The 20,013-nt window shown below is 34.5% G+C and overlaps 1 long non-coding RNA gene across 3 annotated transcripts in view; it reads right to left on the bottom strand.

Annotated features, from left to right (window-relative positions):
• LOC129035639 (uncharacterized) overlaps positions 1-20,013 on the bottom strand; it is a 103,496-nt gene that overhangs the window by 11,144 nt on the left and 72,339 nt on the right. The window contains exon 4 of one of the 3 annotated variants that reach the window (XR_008502257.1): positions 11,752-11,832. The exons of the other annotated variants lie outside the window; for them this stretch is intronic. This is a non-coding gene — a long non-coding RNA (uncharacterized LOC129035639). Of the gene's footprint in view, positions 1-11,751; positions 11,833-20,013 lie in introns of those variants that run through there. 3 annotated transcript variants of the gene reach the window in all.

Here is a 20,013-nt window from a genome sequence, read left to right as displayed (position 1 = left end):
CACTTTTAAAATGTGATTTTATCCTTTAGATTTATTTATATTCTGTAAACTTTAAAACTATTACTATACTTTATTTTATTATTGGTGCATAAACTTTATTCTGAAACTCTTATTGGCCATATTAATTTCCTAGAAAATGTTCTTAGAATTAACATTCTTAATTTGTTAAGTTGAAAAAGTATTTTCAAAATTGATGTGTTATTTCATGATAGACCACTGATATTTAAAAATATTTGCACTTTAATAGCAAGTTAAAGTGTTTTACATAAAGAGATATTCTGAAGTTTAATTAAAAATACTAATATTTCTGAAAATTTACATGTAATACAGGTTATAGGCACAGGTATGTAGCTTCTGGAACAGAACTACTCTTGGAATCTTCCTTTGTGTTTTCTTAATATGCCATGATGATGTGCTCATAATCAATAACATTACTTGTTTTTTTTTCTGATACTTGGGGAAACACATAAAACCTCACTGTGTGTGTGTGTGTGTGTGTGTGTGTGTGTGTGTGTATGTATATATATATATGCACTTGCTTCCTAAACTTCCATTCTGGTAGAGAAATAATATAACATAGTTGGTTTTGGAAGTATTTCAATACAATAGAACCAAAAGTTTGAGTTATTATTTTGGCAACTAAAAATCTGGTGTGAAGTTTAATATTGAGTGTAAACTTGATTAGATGGAAGCATGCAAAGTATTGTTCCTGGGTGTGTCTGTGAGGATGTTGCCAAAGGAGATTAACATTTGAGTCGCCCATCTGGGAAAGGCAAACACACGCTTATTCTGGGTGGGCATAATCTAATCAGCTGCCAGTGGGGCCAGAATAAAAGCAGACAGAAGAATGTGGAAAGATTAGTCTGGTTTCGTCTTCTGGCCTACACCTTTCTTCCACATTGGATGCTTCCTGCCCTCTAATATTGGACTCCAAGTTCTTTAGCTTTGGGACTCAGACTGGCTTCCTTTCTCCTCAGCTTGCAGATGGCCTATGGTGGGACCTGACCTTGTGATTGTGTGAGTCAATACTCCTTCATAAACTCTTCTTTATTTATCCTATTAGTTACGCTTCTCTAAAGAACCCTGACGAATACATCTAGTAACTATGCAACATGTGCTAATGTAGGAAAGCTTTTGGAAAGTTGGCCAAGTGTTTAATTCTTGTCAATGTTTACAAAGAATACATTTAATACCTCTAAACTGGGATTACATTTTACTCTACCTACAGACTACCACTTCTTTATGTAGTACTCTGACAATGTTTTATAATTATGTTTTCAGTGTAGCCATAACAGACATTTGAATTTTCTATACCTAGTTTAGAATCTCTATATCAATAGATTCCAAATTTTCTCACTAAGCTTTCAAACACTGGAAAATTTGCCCAGATTATTTAAAAATATAGCATTTCTTATAGAGTTCGTCATATTCTAATTCCTTCATAATTAGTATGCAGAGAAAACTATTTGAAAAATAATGAAGACCTTCAAATTTCAAAAATCTTATTTAACAGAGAACCCAGAAATAAAGCTGCACATCCATAGCCATCTGATCTTCAATAACGTTCACAAAAATAACTAACAGAGAAAGGACTCACTATTCAATAGATGTAGTGAGTGGGATAGTTGGCTAGCTGCATGAGGAAGAATGGCTCTGGACCTATACCTTTCACTATATACAAACATTAACTCAAGATGGATTGAATATTTAAATGTAACATATCAAACTATAAGAATTCTAGAAGAAAACCTAGGAAATACCATGATGCATGTAAGCCTTGGCAAAGAAATTATGACTAAGACCTTAAAAGCAATTGCAACAAATAATTTGACAAGAGGGTTTTCATTAAACTAAAAAGTTTTTGCACAGCAAAAGAAGCCATCAACAGACTAAACAGACAACCTACAGGATGAGAGAAAATATTCACAAACTATGCATCCAACAAAGATCTAATATCCACAATCTACAAAGAACTTAAACAATTAAACAAGCAAAAAACAAATAACGCCATTAAAAAGTGAGCAAAAGACATAAACAGACACTTCTCAAAAGGAGACATAGAAGCAGCCAACAAACATATGAAAAAATATTAAACATCATTAATAACCAGAGAAGTGCAAATCAAAACCACAATGAGATACCATCTCACACCAGTCAGAATTGCTATTTTTAAAAAGTCAAAAACCAGCAGATAGTGGTAAGACTTCATAGAAAAGGGAACCCTTATGCAATATAGGTGAAAATGTATACTATTTCAGCCATTGTGGAAAGTAATTTGGAAATTTCTCACAGAACTTAAAACAGAACTACCATTTCACCCAGCAATCCAATTCGTGGGTATATTTCTGAAAGAAAATAAATTATTCTACAAAAAAGCCACATGCATTCATATGTTCATTGTAGCACTATCCACAATAGCAGATATATGGAACCAACCTAGGTGTCCTTCAGTGGTGGATTGGATAAAGAAAATGTGGTACATATACACCATGGAATACTATGTAGCCATAAGAAAGTACAAAATCTTGTCCTTTGTAGAAACATGGAAGCAGATGCAGGCCATTATCTTAAGTGAATTAACACAAGAACAGGAAACAAAATACTGTATGTTATTACTTACAAGTGGGAGATAAATTTTGGGTACCCATGAATATAAAGTTTGCAACAATAGACACTGGGGACTATTAGAGCAGGGAGGCAGAAAGAGGGGCAAAGACTGAAAAGCTAACGCTGGGTACCAGGTTCATTATCTGGATGATGAGATCGTTTATGTCCAAAACCTCAGCATCATGTAATATATCCATATTGCATGTAATATATCCATAATTGCATATAACCTGCAATTATACCCCCAAATATAAAGTAAATGCTAAAATCATAAAATATAAACATATGTTGAGAAATCTTCTTTAACTTAAATGATAAGGTAAATTTTTATAAAAAATCATTAGTCTCAGATTTGCTTTTAACTATATAAGTATTTGGCCTAAAATAAACTTTTCTTATTCCTCCTTGTTAGATGATTAACAACTTTGCATTTCTCTAACCACTTAGAGTAAGTAGTTCCATTTTTCCAACTACTTCTTCTGAATTATTCTGACTTTCCTTGCCTTTCATAACTGACTTGCATGGGTTCTTAATACAAACACAATATTTTTATTACATTCAAATATAGAAAGAATTGATCTATGGTTGTCCTTTATCAGATATATGTTACATTAATATTTTCTGGAATGTGCATATTTATTTTTCTAACTGTGTCTGCATCTTCTGAGGAGTAGAAATTTTTAATTTTGTTCATTTCCATTTTATCATATTTTTCTTTATATTCACTACTTTCTGTTACCTGTCTACAAAAGGGATGCCTTCATGGAAATATTTTGCTATATTGTCTATTAAATATGTTACTGTTTTAACTTGGGTTGTCTTAATAACTTTGACAATGTTGTTTAGTCATATTGTCTATTCTTGGGTCTTTTTAATAAGTTTTAGAGTAAGGCAGTGAGTCTTAGGAACTTTTTCTTTTTTGCTAGATAAATTTGGATATTCTAAAGCCCCATTTATTTTCCACATAAATTGTATCATCAGCTTGGAAATTTCAACAACAGTAATGAAAAGAATTCTGGAATAATATTTGAGACCCCACTGGGTTTGTAGATGAATTGGAGAAGAACTGACATCTTAGCAATATTGAATCTTCCAATCTGCATCCTAGGAATAATGGCAAACTAAATTATACTGGACATACTAAACAAAAAACTAACACTAGACAAAATACTGTGTTTCAAGTTCAAATTAGATCAACCAAAAAGTACTGAAACTACTGAAACTCTCATAGATTTGCTGTGGCTATAAATTGTTACAGCCACTCTGGAAAACTCTTTATCAGACTCTAATAAAATGTGTACTTACACTGTGACACACAATTTTTATCCTAGCTATATAGCCAAAAGACATGAAACTACATGTTCACCAAAATACAAACATACAAACAAGTGCAACAAACTTTTATACCAGTTTTATTCATAAAATTCCAACCTGGGAACAACCCACAGAAATAAAATATGTTTTGGTACATTTACACAATGTCATACTACATATCAGTGAAGAAGAATAGACCACTGGTGAAACAACAGCATGGATAAATTTCACAGAAATAATGCTGAATGAGAGAATACAGACATAAAAGACCACATACTGTAAGATTGTATTTGTATTACATTCAAATATAGAAATAATTGAACTAGGGTTGTACAGGTCAGGTAAGTGGTTAATTTAAGTGACATATTGTCTACAGGGTTATGTGCTAGAGCCTTCTTGGATACTAATCTCTCCTAATGTATATGGTGACAGTAAATAATATTGATACATAAAATTAATTGAGCCATATGGTAAATATTCAGACACTTTATTGCATGCACATTAAACACCAATTTAAAAGAAAATGTATTGAATAATTAGATTCCTCCACCTTATGCGGAACACAGACACTAAGGTAGCTCTTTCTAAAGCAACTTATCAAATGGATAAGAAGAAAGCAAAGAGCATAGAGAAAAGACTTCCATCTACTAAAATCTGGGGGATACTCTGCAGCAACTGTAATGCACTGAATCCTACAAGCTGACTGTCCCTATGTACAGCCAAAAATTTCTCGTTGGTTTAGTACTTTCCTGTTTTTAGTAGAAACAGATAATCAAGAATCAGAAGTTATGAGAGCAAATATCCCAACATGACAATCTACAAAATGAGGAATAAAGAATTTAGAGGTAACAATGTGTTTTGAAAGAACAAGAGATCTAATTTTAAAATAAAACTAGATTCTAAGGATGACAAAGGAAAGATGTGCACCATGAATTTAAGAATAGATTCAGGATTCTGCAAAAAACAAAACAAGACAAAAAAAAACAAAACAAATACAAAATGAAAAGATGTTCTTAAGAAAGAAAACTAATATCTACAATTTGAAATTTTTCAATAGAAGATTTGAAAGATTATGCCAAGTGAAGCACTCAAAAGGTAGTAAAAATGACAAAAAGAAAATATGACAATTAGAAAATGATTTTGTGGAGTTCTCAGATCACAATAATATTTCTTCAAAGACAGAACAATGAATAAGGAGATTAATATATCAAAAATAGTATAATAAAGCTTCCCAAAGACTGAAGAACATGTGTCTTACAGAAAAAAAAGACCCACTCTAGAAAACAGAATACAAAGGGAGCACGCTGGATGATACGGTTTGGCTCTGTGTCCCCACCCAAATCTCATCTTGATTTATACTCCCATAATTTCTGCTTGTTGTGAGAGGGACCCAGTGGGAGATAATTTGAATCATGGGGTGGTTTTCCCTATACTGTGCTCTTAGTAGTGAATAAGTCTAATGAGATCTGATTGTTTTAGAAGGGGTTTCTGCTTTGGCATTTTCCTCATTCTCTCTTTGCCTGCTGCTATCCATGTAAGCTGGGACTTGCTCCTCCTTGCATTCCACCGTGATTGTGAGGCTTCCCCAGCAACATGGAACTGTGAGTCAAATTAAACCTCTTTTTTTCTGTAAGTTGCCCAGTCTCAAGTATGTCTTTATCAGCAGCGTGAAATGGAATAATACAGTAAATTGGTACCAGTCGAATGGGGCATGGCTGAAAAAATACCCCAAAATGTAGAAGTGACTTTGGAACTGAGTAACAGAGGTTGAAACAGTTTGGAGGGCTCAAAAGAAGACAGGAAAATGTGGGAAAGTTTGGAACTTCATAGAGACTTGTTAAATGGCTTTGACAAAAATGCTGATAGTGATATGAACAATAAGGTCCAGGCTGAGGTGGTCTCAGATGGAGATGGGGAACTTTTTGGGAACTGAAGAAAAGATGACTCTTGTTATATTATAGCAAAGAGACTGGTGGCATTTTGCCCCTGCCCTAGAGATATGTGAAACTTCGAACTTCAAAAAGATGATTTAGGGTATCTGCTGGAAGAAACTTCTAAGCACCAAACCATTCAAGAGGTGAATTGGATGCTGTTAAAGGCATTCAGTTTAATAAGGAAAACAGCATAAAAGTTCAGAAAATGTGCAGCCTGACAATGCAATAGAAAAGAAAATTTCATTTTCTGAGGAGAAATCCAAACCTGCTGCAGAAATTTGCATAAGTAACAAAGAGCTGAATGTTAATCCCCAAGACAATGGGGAAGATGTCTTGAGGGCATGTCAGAGGTCTTCATGACAGCCCCTCTCATCACAGGCCTGGAGGCCTGGAGGGAAAACGTGGTTTCATGGGCTGGGTCCAGGGCCCCAGTGCTGTGGGCAGCCAAGGGACTTGATGCCCTGTGTCCCAGCCCCTCTTTCCATGACGAAAAAGGGTCAACATAGAGCTCAGACATGTCTTCAGAGGGTGCAAGTCCCATGCTTTAGCAGCTTCCAACTGGTATTGAGCCTGTGAGTGCACAGAAGTCAAGAACTGGGGTTTGGGAACCTCTGACTAGGTTTCAGAGTATGTATAGAAATGCCTGGATGCCCAGGATGAAGTTTGCTGCAGGGATGGGGCTCTCATGGATAACCTCTGCTAGGGCAGTGTGGAAGGAAAACATGGGGTTGGAGCTCCCACACAGAGTCCCTTCTAGGGCACTGCCTAGTGGAGCTGTGAGAAGAGAGCCACCATCCTCTAGACCCCAGAATGATAGATCCACCAACAACTTGCACCATGTGCCTGGAAAAGCCATAGACAGTCAACACCAGACCCTGAAAGCAGCCAGGAGGGAGGCTGTACCCTACAGAGCCACAGTGGTGGGAGCTGCCCAAGACTATGGGAACCCACCTCTCGCATCAGCATGACCCAGATGCGAGACATGGCATCAAAGGAGATCATGTTGGAGCTTTAAGATTTGACTGCCCTGCTGGATTTCGGACTTGCATAGGGCTGGTAGCCCCTTTGTTTTGGCCATTTTTCCCCATTTGGGAAGGCTGTATTTACCCAATGCCTGTACCCCCATTGTATCAAGGAAGTAACTAACTTGCTTTTGGTTTTACAGGCTGATAGGTGGAAGGGACTTGCCTTGTGTCAGATGAGACTTTGGACTGTGGATTTGGGGATTAATGCTGAAATGAGATAAGACTTTGGGGAACTGTTGGGAAGGCATGATTGGTTTTAAAATGTGAGGGCACTAGATTTGGAGGGGTCTGAGGTGGAATGATATGGTTTGGCTCTGTGTCCCCACCCAAATCTTATCTTGAATTTTACTCCCATAATTCCCATGTGTTGTGGGCAAACTTGGTGGAGATAATTTGAATCATGAGGATGGCTTCCCCATACTATTTTCTTGTTAGTGAATAAGTCTCACAAGTTGTGATGGTTTTATCAGGGGTTTCTGCTTTTGCATCTTCCTCATTCTGTCTTTGCTTGGTGCCATCCATGTAAGATGGGACTTGCTCCTCTTTGCCTCCTGCTATGATTGTGAGGCTTCCCCAGCAATGTGGAACTGTAAGTCCAATTAAACTTCTTTCTTTCATAAATTGTCAGTCTTGTATATGTCTTTATCAGCAGTGTGAAAATGGTCTAATACACTGGGAAAGTGATTTTTAGTGTACCATTTATGGTACATTTATTAGTTACACACTCCAAAGGTAAATGCAAAATAAAGACAGGATATGATTCAGAAAAATCTACCTCTTAAGCACACTTTCATAGGAAGCTACTAGAAGATGCCTTCTAACAAATCAAGGAAATAAATTAAAACAAGAAGATATGAGGTTCATAAAACAGTAGCCATAACAAATGTTAGCAGATTAGAGAAATTCCAAGGTTGCAGTTGTGCTTCAATCATAGAGAGCAAAGCATTCAGATTAGAACAAGAGGTTGATTCCAGGATGACCCTTTCAGGCCACTGATTCATTGAGTGATACACTGGAGAAGTTAAGCCATAAATATATATCAGCAGCATACACATAGCACACCAAAAGCCCAAGCCTGTCTGCTGCCACTATAAAGGATTTATGTTATGTAGCATCCTGGAAAATGAAAAGTTGCACAGAAATAAAGCACTGATATTTGGTTTATTAACTATGACATCTTCTATTTAATTCTTCTATATTACAATGTTAGCAGAAATGATAAACATTAAAATAATTGCTAACTCAGCAATTTGGTAATAATAATAAATAAAACACATATCCTACTTTGACATTATGCTTTTTGTTTTATATAGTAGAGCATCTATGACTGTCATAAAAACATGTTGGCTATGAAGATAAGAATCGTTCATATTTAATAGAATATGAACTAAAAATTTTAAAATATCACCAAGTTTCAAAGCTTATTTAATGAAATAAATGAAAAGACGATACTTTGATGAGTGGTTGAATATAGAGCACAGGAAAGCTGATAAATCAAAAAATAATTTAATCGTGTTATTTTGACATACTCACATGATTATCTGAAGTACTGAAAATGAGAATGTTTGAACTGGATACTTTGAAAGACTATGCCAAGTTCAGCTCTCAAAAGGTAGTTAAAAATGATAAAAAAAGATAATTAGAAAATATTTTTTGGAGTTCCCATATCACAATAATATTTCTTCTAAGACAGAACAACGAATAAGAAGAATAGTAAAAGGAGATTCAATAATGAGATATTGTGTTTGATTTGCTGCTTCTGATTACAATACTATTTGTACTATAATTTTAAAACTAATACGTGTGCATGTACATTGGGTTTTTTAAATAAACAACAAATAAAGTGATGCCATCTATTTCAGGGAATATAGAAAGAGTAATTTTATTTTTAATTTTAAGTTATTCTATAATGTTATTATATATGTAATATATTATAATGCTTTAATTTTGTATTTTATATAATTTAAAACTATTTTAAATTAAATTAAATTTAAATTAAGCTATATAGAGACGGCTTCCTTTGTCTTAGCGCAAGAATTGCACACCACAGCTTGCGTGCTAAATCTGGTTCACCTCTTATTTTTGATATCACCTGCAAGCTAACAACTTTATACTTTTAAAGATTGAAAATAAATGAAAGAAATAATATTTCTGATAATTGTATGAAGTTAAAATTTCAGTTTCCATATATAAACTTATATTGAAATACATCCATACTAATTTGTCTATTCTTTATGATTGCTTTTGCCCTACAATGGAAAATTTGAATAATTGTGACAGAAGAAAAGCTTTAAATATTTACTATCTCACCTTTTTCAGAAATCGTTTTCCAACCTGCCTTATAGAATAATTCTTAAACACCTCAAAAAGAAAATTTTCCTGATCTGAAGTAAAATCATTCTTTGAAAATTATGTCACACAATGAACACAGGCATAAATTCAAGATTGTTTGTATAACTGAATCTTTAATTTAAAAAGACTAAAGATGCAAGAGATTATTAAAATAATGCAAATGATGAAGCTATGGTGTGAGATAGGAGAGATTTAAGGCTACTAGAGCCAAGTGTGCAATTTAAAGATGACCATGTGGTCCTTTGTTGTGAAGGCACTCAAGTCTTGGGATGGAAAAGCTAAATTGTTTCTCACATAAAAGAAGGAATGACTGATGAGTGTAATCAGGAACAATAAATGATAGTTCTCACAAAATTGAAATGTAGCCTTCCAAATATATATTGCCCTGGGAAGCAAATCATAATAGTCAATAAGTTAACATTCTGTTGCAGACATTATGTGTGTGGAATCTACATACCTAATGTAGGGGAGAAATTTGAAGAACAAAAGTTTTGGAGATTTTTATTTCTTTTAATGAAAACCATTACATTACTGTATCTGCCTTTGGAATATTTTAGTTTGCTTGTTTTACGTGGAGTAATTTAAAAACTTATTTTGCTGTCTTAACAACATCTAATATTATACTATGAAATTTAGGAGTTTAAGGAAAGATACTGTTGCATACACAATTAAAGAAAATGGTGTGCAACTTTAGTGAGATGAAAGAATTTTATTCACATTTCATCACATAACAAATTATCTATTAACTGGCATCTCTATACTACTGTATTGTAGAAAAAAACTGAACTTCATGATAATGACTCCAACATTCAATAAATTTTGGATATACCTTTAGAGCCACTGCATTCTTTTAAAAATGAACTTTGACAGCTTGCTGTTACTTACAGCAGGAGAGCACATATTCAAAAATAAAATCAAACAAATATAAGTTATATTTATTTGTAAATATCTTGAAACTTCAGAGTGGTTTTCAAGAGATATCTGGACTAGTGAGATAGAGAGGTCCCATGTAGACATAAGTAGTAATCAATAGTTTACTGGAAATAATATCCAGCTTGCATGAAAAATTCCCATGTAATTTATCAAGTTAATGCTGAATATATTATTTGTAAGTATCTTTTATTATAGTCTAATTATTTGGTAAAAATTTAAATATAATAATATGGTAATTTCATTTCTGGATATTTGATTTACCAGAATATCTCATTCTTCAATCTAATAGTAATTTATTTATAGAATATGGACAGGACATCATGTTAGCTTCATAACAAAATCTAGATATTTGTCAATTCTGTGTCCTGCACCAGTCCTGAGAATCTCTTGACTGACTTATAGAGAGCTGCTCCAGGAGTTCCCTTCAAGTTTCACAAGTACGTAAAAGACCTAAATCACAAATTCTTAGAGATAATTAAAGCTGTTTCTGTACTTTTCACAATCTCCACGATTCATGAATCAGTAAATAATAAAGAAGCTTTTAATGTTACCCAGCAATGAAATTAGAAAGAGAACTTGGATAATCTTTTTATACTGCTCATACTAATTCTCAATCTTAGTGTATATTACTTACATTCTTTACATTACATTATTTACAGCACATTTTAAATTCTTAGAATGGATTCACCACTATAAAAGCCAAGTTTTCACCCAATTTTTCTGCCAATGATATTTGATTTTCTTCTTGAGAGCCATCATTTCTTTACCCTCAATTCATTCATGTGGTTCATGAAGTAGTAACATCTTCACAACATAAATACACACATATTTTGGTCTGAACACACAATACAACTCTATCATTAAGACTCATTTTTGTCACCAGTGTTGGGATAATTGTGTCTAGCAAAACCAATGCCCAAGGATGTAGGAATGATATATATAAAGGATTGTTAGACGTCTTCAAATGACTGAAAATTAAGCTAAAACAGATGAAAGTAGGAAGCAAAAAACATATATTTAAGAACATTAAACTTACAGACCTTAAGTAATATGTGAGTCAGCCATCTTTTTAAACTTGTCCCTTTAACTAAAAGTATTCTAATTCTCGAGGGTACTGGATATAGAGTATACCATTGACCACATTTGATACCTGGGCTTGGCTAAAGTAGATAGAAGGCAGTGCCAGTCTACAGATTTCAAACTGTGAGACTAATAGTACATTTACATGAGAGCAGAATTAGTCTGAATGTTGGCTCATGCTTGTAATCCCAGCACTTTGGGAGGCCAAGGCAGGAGGATTTTTTGAGCCCAAGAGTTCAAGACCAGCCTGGGCAACATAACAAGATCTTGTCTCAATTAAAAAAATAAATAAATAAAAGAAAAAAAAACATAATGACAGATTAACCTTTCACCCCTGTTGTACCCTGGAGCATACACTCATAAGATATTTATCAGGTAAACATAAGATTGTTGAATTTTCTTTACTAATCATTGCATCCTTAAATAAGGTCTTAAAAATTGACAATCTTTAGTTGATACTGGCCCACATAAAAGCAGAAAAAAAACAAACAGCTGTCCTTAGTTACATACATTGACAGTCTCAATGGCATTCAATGGCATGGTCTTCTGCTCATGATTTTTGCAGTACCTTAATCTGCAAAGATTGGCTGAAAAAAAACAGGTACATCAAGATAAACTAGTCAATGAAACTGGATGCAGTGATACACCTGAACCCATCACCCATAAATATTTTTCTTCACTCTCTAGCCTGAAGAAAAGTAACTCTTAAGCTCATTTAAAATGACCATCATTCATGGTGATTTGTGAGATTTTGGCGCATCCCTCACCTGGGAAGCATACACTGCACCCCATTTGTAGTCTTTTCTCTCTCACTGCCTTCCCACCCTTTTCCCTTGAGTCCTCGAAGTCCATTGTGTTATTCTTATGCCTTTGCATCCTCATAGTTTATCTCTCATCTATGCGTAAGAACATACGACGTTTGGTTTTCCATTCTTGAGTTATTTCTGTTAGAATAATAGTCTCCAATCTCATCCAGGTCACTGCAAATGCCATTAATTCATTCCTTTTTATGACTGAGCAGTTATAATATATATATATGATATATATATATTACTGATGGAATACTTTATATGTGTATATATATACTATATATATATAGTATGTGTATATATATACTATATATATAGTATGTGTATATATATATACTATATATATATAGTGTGTGTATATATTTATATATATATAAAAATAGTTTCTTTATTCATTCATTGATTCATGGGCATTTGGGTTGGTTCCACGTTTTTACAATTGTGAATTGTGCTGCTACAAAGTGTGTGTAAGCATCTTTTTTGTATAATGACTTCTTTTCCAGTGTATAGATACAAGTAGTGGGATTGCTGGATCAAATGGTAGCTCTGCTTTTCATTCTTTAAGGAATCTTCACACGTGTAGAAGTGTTGCCTGTTCACTTCAGCCATACAAACTTCTACTACTTTTTTATTTTTTTTATTATGGCCATTTTTGCAGGGGCAAGGTGATATAACATTGCAGTTTTGATTTTCGTTTCCCTGATCATTAGTGACGTTGAGCATTTTTTAATATGTTTGTTGGCTATTTGTATATATCATCTTTTGTGAATTGTCTATTCATGTTCTTTATCAGCACTAAAGAACTTACTCACGTAACCAAACCCACCTGCTCCCCAATAACTTATGAAGAAAAAAGAACAAAATGCAAATGGCCAGGCACAGTGGCTCATGACTGTAATTCCAGCCCTTTGGGAGGCTGAGGTGGGCAGATTGCCTGAGCCTGGGAGCCTGGAAAACATTATGAGACCCCATCTCTTCAAAAAAATAAAAAAATTATCCAGGCATGGTTGTGTGTGCCTGTGGTTTCAGCTATTCAGGAGGCTGAGGTGGGAAATTGCTTCAGCCCAGAAAGTCGAAGCTGCAGTGATCCATGATTGCACCACTGCACACAAGCCTGGGTGACAAAGGCTTGTGTCCTGGGCTCTGCCCTTATGAATGGATTAATTCTGTTATTACAGGAGTTGGTTAGTTATAAAAAGTGAGTATGGCCCCTTCTTGCTCTCTTTCATGTGTGTTTCTTTGCCCTTCCACCTTCTGCATGGGGTGACACAGCAAGAAGCCCTCATCAGATTCTGGCACCTTGATACTGAGCTTCCCAAGCTCTAGAACTAAAAAACTTCATGATTTTTTTTCTCTGTAAACTACCCATCCTACGGTTCTGTGACACAACATAAAATGGGGAACATCTATAAGAATAGCTAAAATAATTTCAAAAAACCACCATACCAATTCCTGACAAGGATGTGAAGCAATAGGAATTCTCCTACAATTCTAGCAAGGATACAAAATAGTTCAGCCACTCCAGAAAACAGTTTGGCATGTTCTTATAAAGTTAAACATACCACTTCCATTTTACCAAGGAAACCAACTCCTAGGCCTTTACCCTAAAGAAATGGAAACTTATGTTCACAGAACATAAACCCGTATGTCAATATTGGTAGAAATGCTACTTCATAATTGCCCAAATTGGACTCAGTCCAAATTTCCTGCAGTGGCTGAATGGATAAACAAACTGTGGGAGAGTCATGCATTAAAATACTAGTCAGCAATAAAAAGGAAGAGGCTACTTGAATTTCATGCCACAACTTATATGAATCTCAAAGGCTTATGCTGAGTGAAAGAAGCCACTATCAAAAGGTTACCTACAGTATGATTTTATCTATATTACATTCTTGAAAAGCCAAAACCATAGTGTTGGAGAACAGATCAATGGTTGCCCTAGTGATGTGACTATAAAGGCATAGCATGAGGGAGTTTTGGGGATTGATAGGACTGTTCTGTACCCTGATTGTGGTGGTGTTTACACAAATATATATATATGTCAAAATTCACAAATCTGGTGATTATTTCACAATGCATATGTATATCAAATTATCAAGTTATACAGCTTAAATATTTAAATATACATGATTTTTAATTGCCAATTATTACCTTAATAAAGCTGGAAAAAAATTTAAAAAATGAAAATAAAATGGCCGTCAATGTGGGAGAGATTCCCCAACCTACACTACTGTTCCCTAAGGAAGAGGTCAAAAGGAGGACATTAGCCTGGATGTCCAATAGTCTGCTATCTGTTCTTGGGCTGCAGTTGTGTAGTTGTGTGTGAGAGGGTATGGATTGACTTTCCATTTGTGTTGTGATTGCAATGCTGCCTCCACTATATGGCTGACAAGAAGGCAGAGGTGATGGAAGGCCTTCTTGGCAATCTCTACCCTCTACTGTGGACACCCAGAGTAGTTACCCCAACCCCACCACAGACCCTACATTTGTTCAGGTTATCCTCTGTAAGTGATCACACCTGTTTCCTCAAAGACTTTTCAAAAGCATTGGTTCACAAAACCAATAGACAGGTACTTCCATTGATGCTTGCTTTTGCCTCTGATCATGCTATTCTATCCTGGGAAGATCTTCATCTGATCTGGCTAAGAGATGTACATTTTTGCACAAATGGAGCCGTTCTTTTTGCTTTCTTCATGAATCCCTTCCATTTTCCCTCATATGGTGCCAGAATCATGATGCCATCAATATTAAAATATATCATAAAAATATATTATATAATCCCTATATAATGCAGTGGTTACAGTCTGCATATTTCAAATATTTCAAGCTATCTGTGAAAATGCTTTGTGATGTTCTGTTTTATATCAAAGAATGGAACCTGTGTTTTGATTCACCAGCTTCAAAATACTCTTTTTATAGAATCGACAAAGTGACATTTCTGAGCCTATTGAGGCCTATAAGGAAAAATTGAATATCCAGCAAGATAAACTAGAAGCAAGCTAAGGGAATAAATAGTTGGAGGATATGCTGTTCTACATTTATGCTAGAAACATTCCAGTAGTAAATATAATATAACCAGAAAATAAATAATCATCCACATTTTCCAGCACACCCTGGGTAAGACTTAAATTTGTGCTATTCATCAATAAAGACAAGTTAACAAGCCTTGAAATAGTAACATTTTTATTGACAAATTGATATACCTCCATGAGCACATGGATATGGAAAGACACCCTGGAAAAAAAAAATATTTGTACCAGGCCCTCAGAACCTAGGGTTAGTCCTGACACACACACACGCACACACACACACACACACAAAGAGACAGAGAGAGAGAGACAGAGAGAGAGAGAAAGAGAATAGAGTGCAATTGATGAGATTAGTTTAGTTTATAATCATTAATAATGAGTAAAATATTTTGTGCTGGAATAAAAAATGTATATGGTGAGGCTGTTGTGAATTTTAGATACCCATTAAGATATATTATCTGATAGCTCTATTTCTTTCCTTATGCCTCTGAAGCCTAATTTTGTTGATTATTCTGGGTTATTGAAAGATCAAGTTGTATAGTAAGAATTGATTTGTATATAGTGATAAAACTCTTATTACTTAAGATTATGTGAGAGTATCTCTCTTTTTTATTATTATACTATAAGTTCTGGGATACATATGCAGAATGTGCAGGTTTGTTACATAGGTATACACGTGCCATGGTGGTTTGCTGCACTCATCAACCTGTCATCTACATTAGGTATTTCTGCTAATGCTATTCCTCCCCTAGCTCCCCACCCCGACAGGCCCCAGTGTGGATGTTCCCCTCCCTGTGTCCATGTTCTCATTGATCAGCTCGCACTTATGAGTGAGAACATGTGGTATTTGTTTTTCTGTTCTTGTGTTAGTTTGCTGAGAATGGTGGTTTCCAATTTCATCCCTGTCCCTGCAAAGGACATTAACTCATCCTTTTATATGGCTGCATAGTATTCCATGGTGTATATGTGCCACATTTTCTTTATCCAGTCTATCATTGATGGGCATTTGGGTTGGTTCCAAGTCTTTGCTATTGTGAATAGTGCTGCAATAAACATATGTGTGCATATGTCTTTGTAGTAGAATGATTTATAATCTTCTGGGTATGTACTCAGTAATGGAATTGTTAGGTCAAATGGTATTTCTGCTTCTAGATCCTTGAGGAATCATCACAGTGTCTCCCACAATGGTTGAACTAATTTACACTCTCACCAACAGTGTAAAACTGTTCTTATTTCTCCACATCCTCTCCAGCATTTATTGTTTCCTGATTTTTTCATGGTTGCCATTCTAACTGGTGTGAGATGGTATCTCATTGTGGTTTTGATTTCTGTTTCTCTAAAGACCAGTGATGATGAGCTTTTATTCATGTGTTTGTTGGCCTTATAAATGTCTTCATTTGAGAAGTGTCTATTCATAGCATTCACCCACTTTTTAATGGGGTTGTCTATTTTTTTTCTTGTAAATTAAAGTTCCTTGTAGATTCTGGATATTAGCTGTTTGTCAGTTGGATAGATGGCAAAAATTTTCTTTCATTCTGTAGGTTGCCAGTTCACTCTGATGACAGTTTCTTTTGCTGTGCAGAAGCTCTTTATTTTAATTAGATATGTTTTGTTTTATGATTTGGCAATTTTGGGTTTTGTTGCAATTGATTTTGGTGTTTTAGTCATGAAGTCTTTGCCCTTGCTTATGTCCTGAATGATATTGTCTAATTTTCTTCTACAGTTTTTATGATTTTAGGTCTTACACTTAAGTCTTTAATCCATCTTGAGTTAATTTTTGTATAAGGTGTAAGGAAGGGGTCCAGTTTTAGTTTTCTGCATATGGCTAGTCAGTTTTTCCAACATTATTTATTAAATAGGAAATCCTTTCCCCATTGCTTTGACAGGTTTGTCAAAGAACAGATGGTTGTAGATATGTGGCATTATTTCTGAGGCCTTTGTTCTGTTCCGTTGGTCTATATATCTGCTTTGTTACCAGTACCATGCTGTTTTGGTTACTGTAGCCTTGTAGTATAGTTTGAAGGCAGGTAGCATGATGCCTCTAGTTTTGTTCTTTTGGCTTACGATTGTCCTGGCTATATGGGCTCTTTTTTGGATTTTTAAAAATTCTATATGAAATTTAGGTTTTTTTAATTCTGTGAAGAAAGTCAATGGTAGCTTGATGGGGATAGTATTGATTCTACCATATAGTTTCGGCCATACTGCCGAAAGTAATATTGATTCTTTCTATCCATGAGCATGGAATGCTTTTCCATTCGTTTGTGTCCTCTCTTATTTCCTTGAGCATTGATTTGTAGTTCTCCTTAGGGGGTCTTTCACATCTCTTGTAAGATGTATTCCTAGGTATTTTATTCTCTTTGTCACAATTGTGAATGGGAGTTCACAATTGGCTCTCTGTTTATTATTGGTATATAGGAATGCTTGTGATTTTTGCACATTGAATTTGTATCCTGAGGCTTTGCTGAAGTTGCTTATCAGCTTAAGGAGATTTTGGGCTGAGACGATGGGGTTTTCTAAATACACAGTCATGTCATCTGCAAACAGAGACAATTTGACTTCCTCTCTTCTTATTTGAATACTCTTTATTTCTTTCTCTTACCTGATTGCTCTGGCCAGAGCTTCCAATACTATGTTGAATAGGAGTGGTGAGAGAGGACATCCTTGTCTTGTGCCAGTTTTTAAAGGGACTGCTTCCAGGTTTTACCTATTCAGTACGATATTGGTTGTGGGTTTGTCATGAATAGCTCTTATTATTTTGAGATATGTTCCATCAATACCTAGTTTATTGAGAGTTTTTAGCATAAAGGGGTGTTAAATTTTATCAAAGGCTTTTCTGCATCTATTGAGATAATCATGAATATTTCTCTTTTTCAAATAAATAAATACAAAAGTATTGGTGACTTATAAATCACAAGGGATCACCTAATTGACATATGTGATTTATAGTATTTAACTTCATGACGTAGTGGTTACTTCTTCAATGTCTCGATCACAGAAATAGAAGCATTGTAATTTGTGCTTGATATGTCTCCAAATGACTAAGGTGAATATGTTTGATCAACTACTATTTTTGATGTGATATTTTCTTTAAAAATGTGCTCAATCCTAACATGGAAAATAGGTACATTTTTTAGAAAAGTGTCGATATTTTGGCTGCATTTCAAAACTGGGCAGGAGATTATCGGTGTTCAATCTACCAGTCATCTTTCTTCAAACTCTCACTGAGCTAAATGGGAGTTTTGTACTTTAGCAAACAGTGAATTAGGTTTCCAGTGACATGAAGAGAGGAGGGCAGACAGTTCCAGATGGTAAGTGCCACTGAAGCTAAGGGTCAATGTTTGCAGAGAAGGGAGTGGGTGCAGTATACAGTCTCAATTATTAAAAGCCAGTAGACAGGAAAACAACCAAAACGGTAACAGATGAATGAAATAACTCTGTTGGAATAAGCAAGTACTGTAAGCCTTTGCAAAGCTCCCAAGGGCAAACGCATTATTAGTAGATTTGTATTTACTAGGAGCATACCATGGGATTAAGCTGCTGTGAGCTAATTCTTACTCTTTTTTAAAACTTTTCTATTTAAAAAAAAATTGAAGTAGCAAACGTTGGTAGTTAACACATCTTTCATTACTTGGAAATAGTAATTCTACAGAAACATACTTGTTTTTGGCTTGCCTGAATGTAGTTACTTACCTTTATATTTTTCTTAATTATACTGTACCATATTAATATTGTTGGAATTGAAATAATACTATTTGTTTGTTTCCAGAGAAGCTGAAAGTATCATACAATGTTTGCAGTATTAAGTTTTTCTTCCGCTTTAACTAGTTATATTGCAATAGATATCAGTTTTGTTTCCAGCATTATATTGTTAATGCCTCATGCAGGATTCATGAATGATTATCTCAATTTAGTGTTTTTAATTTAACACAAACCGTAGCAAGAAGAACCAATTCACCAAATCTAATGACTGGTCATAATGCAATACAATGAAGTGTTACTTTCTACAACATTTTTTAATGCAAAATTCATCTGAAAACACATTTTAAAGTTAAGTGAAATCATTATAGATTTAATATTATCTCATTTCATCAGCTAATACATAAGAGCAAAGGGAGAAATTAACTTATCTACAAATCAGAAAAAAGAAAGGTTTAGGAGACATGTATCAACTGGATGATAGGAGATTCCAGAAGAAGGATAAAGAATAAAATTACTGGGAACTCTAGGAGCCATGGCTGCAAGCTTTATGAGACAGAGGCTTTAGTATGTATTTGCTTCTTGTGTTGAAATTGCTTTGTGCACTTAAGCAAAATAGTTAATTATCTGTAGCTTCGATTTGCTTTGTTGATAAACTAAAACGGAGTACAGCTTTAGAATGGAGAGCTGCTCTCATTAAAAGTAAGTTCAAAAATATTATGTTTTGGGGAAGTCCATTTGTCACCCTTTTCTGGGCAGTAAGGTGCTAATACAAATTGTTATTATTATAAAAATAAATAAAATTAATGTCCTAAATGGAGTATTCTCTTATCTGCAAAACTATACAACACAAAACCTATGCTCTATACATTATTGATATATTCTTGCATGCTGAATTATACCTTTAAAATATTCACCAATCATTAAACACTGGAGCAATTTACACCTTCTCATTGTATTAATATTAGAAAATTGAAGTAAAGTTCAGAAATTCAGAATGTTACTCTATTTCTCATTAAATTATTTAAATAAATTAACATGTGTATCCTAGCCAAGGTACCTCTTAAGAATGACAATTACTCTTAAGAGTGATTGACAATTAACTTTATATTTTAAAAATGTGGTTATGTGTTAAAATAATCAAAAGACATTGCTTATAATTTTCAAACTGTCAGAATGGATGAATTACCACTGTATGATGGAAACATAAACATAAAGATTTCTTCTGTTCTAA

The sequence above is a fragment of the Pongo pygmaeus genome, chromosome 3, assembly GCF_028885625.2.
Source record: "Pongo pygmaeus isolate AG05252 chromosome 3, NHGRI_mPonPyg2-v2.0_pri, whole genome shotgun sequence".
Classification (NCBI taxonomy): Eukaryota; Metazoa; Chordata; class Mammalia; order Primates; family Hominidae; genus Pongo; species Pongo pygmaeus.
The sequence above is the reverse complement of the archived record's forward strand: the minus strand, read 5'-3'. Positions and strand labels throughout refer to the sequence as shown.